Here is a 2,500-nt window from a genome sequence, read left to right as displayed (position 1 = left end):
ACACACACACACACACACACACACATATATGTGTATATATATATATACTCACATGCTCTTCATATATATGTGTACTGGTATATGTTACAGGGGATGTGTCTAATCAGGTACTTTATGAAATCTTTGAAAATTTTAGTAAATTCATGAAACCGCTGCATGTAATCTCTAAACTATTAAGGAATTTCGTGTAATTGCATAGACGTATATGTACATGTTTTGTTACGTCAACACGTCACGATAGAGTTGGAAATACGTGATACGTCATATTTCCGTGAGAGAGTGAGACTCACGCCCACGATTACGCGTGAGATGACTGTTTTGCATTTCACCATTTTCTCCTTTCTTCACAGTATCATTCAGGATATCATCATCAGGATTAGAATACTGTTTATGTATATGGCGTTGTATTAAGAGCATTTTGTTCTCTCTTTTAACCAGAATAGAATATGTAATACTGACCACCAGTTGTGACACAAGCAATGACACGTCCTCGCACCAATGCGGGGCACCCGCTTTTTTTGTCAATTCACAAGTTGCCATCTATACCCTATTATTTATTGCCATTATTGTTGTTATTATAATTATAATCATTATTAACGATATCATCATCCTCATCATTGTTGTTGTTGTTGCTGTTATTATTATCATCATTATCATTATCATTTTTGTTATCACTATAAATATTATCTGTATTTTTTTCATTACAAAGATTTTTATTTAGACCATATAAACAATATCTGGTCTAAAACTGGCTTACATATAAGTCTTTTTTTTATTTTATTCCCTTGGTTTTAGCATTTGTAAAACGTATGTGTGTGTGTGCGTGTGTGTGTGTGTGTGTGTGTGTGTGTGTGCGCGCGCATGTGTGCTCACGCATACAAGTGTGCGTACGTGCGTGTGCGTGCATATATTCCCCTACATGTGTGCTGATGTGTACATAAATATTAAAGAGAGAGAAAGAGAGAGAGAACTAGAACCACTTACTAAGGAAGAGGAGGAAGAAGAATCAGGAAGCTGAGGAGGAGAAATGAGAGAAGGTGGAGAAGGAAGAGGAAGAGAAATGAGAGGAAGAGGAAAAAGAAGAGGAGGATGAGGAAGAAAGGGAGGAGATGGAGAGGGGTAAGAGAAGGAAGAGGAAAATGAGGAGAGGGAGGATGAGGAGGATGGAGCAAGCGAGTGAGCGAGAGAGAGAGAGAGAGAGAGAGAGAGAGAGAGAGAGAGAGAGAGAGAGAGAGAGAGAGAGAGAGAGAGAGAGAGAGAGAGAGAGAGAGAGAGAGAGAGAGAGAGAGAGAGGGGGGGGGGGGGGGGGAAGAGAGAGAGAAAGAGAGAGAGAGAGAGAGAGAGAGAGAGAGAGAGAGAGAGAGAGAGAGAGAGGAGAGAGAGAGAGAGGAGAGAGAGAGAGAGGAGAGAGAGAGAGAGAGAGAGAGAGAGAGAGAGAGAGAGAGAGAGAGAGAGAGAGAGAGAGAGAGAGAGAGAGAGAGGAGAGAGAGGAGAGAGAGAGAGAGAGAGAGAGAGAGAGAGAGAGAGAGAGAGAGAGAGAGAGAGAGAGAGAAAGATGAGAGAGAGAGAGAGAGAGAGAGAGAGAGAGAGAGAGAGAGAGAGAGAGAGAGAGAGAGAGAGAGAGAGAGAGAGAGAGAGAGAGAGAGAGAGAGAGAGAGAGAGAGCGACTCTGGATGCCAGACACGAAGGCTCGAGTCTCATGATGTGCCAAAAGAGTCTTAACTGGCATCGTTATTGGGGGCACGTGGTCGACCACTTTCCATGCAACGCGGAGCAGGTTAACTTAACTAAACTGGCTCTTGGTTTGCACCACCAATAGTCTTAGGAACTAGTTTTCCTTGTACTATCATCCTTCTTAGACACTCTACTGATAAATAAACAAGAATTAAATATGAATAGAACAGACTAAAATGAAAAAAAAAATAATAATAAAAATAAAAAAAAAATAAAATAAATAATATTAAGGGCATGTTGAAATGAAACATGAAAATAGAATAAAAACAAAATCAAATTAAAGTCAAAATAGAAAAAAATGAAAATAGCAATAAATGAAAAAATTATAATAAAAAAAAACGTTGATATGTAAATTAATGAATACCTACATAGAAATATATGAACACTAGACCTTAAAAGTTGAGACCAAAAATAATCTCACCTGCTCACAGCCCCCACCTGCTCACCTACAACCTTTACCTGCTAATCTAAAACTTCCAACAACATAACTAGAGCCTATAACTTTACTTACAGCATCCACCTACTCATCTACAACCACCTGCTCATCTACACCCTCCACTTGCTCATCTACACCCTCCACCTGCTCACCTATAGCCTTCACCTGCTTATCTACAGCCTCTACCTACTCACCTACATCCATCTGCTCATTATTTTTTCTCAAATTTTCTTACAACCTCCACCTGCTTACCTACATTCTCCACCTGCTCATTAGATTTTTTTCTCCAGTTCTCTTACAGCCTCCACCTGCTTACTCCCAGCCTCTACC

The sequence above is a fragment of the Oratosquilla oratoria genome, chromosome 29, assembly GCF_046742065.1.
Source record: "Oratosquilla oratoria isolate Oo_2021 chromosome 29, ASM4674206v1, whole genome shotgun sequence".
Taxonomy (NCBI): Eukaryota; Metazoa; Arthropoda; class Malacostraca; order Stomatopoda; family Squillidae; genus Oratosquilla; species Oratosquilla oratoria.
This window is presented reverse-complemented; position numbering follows the sequence as displayed.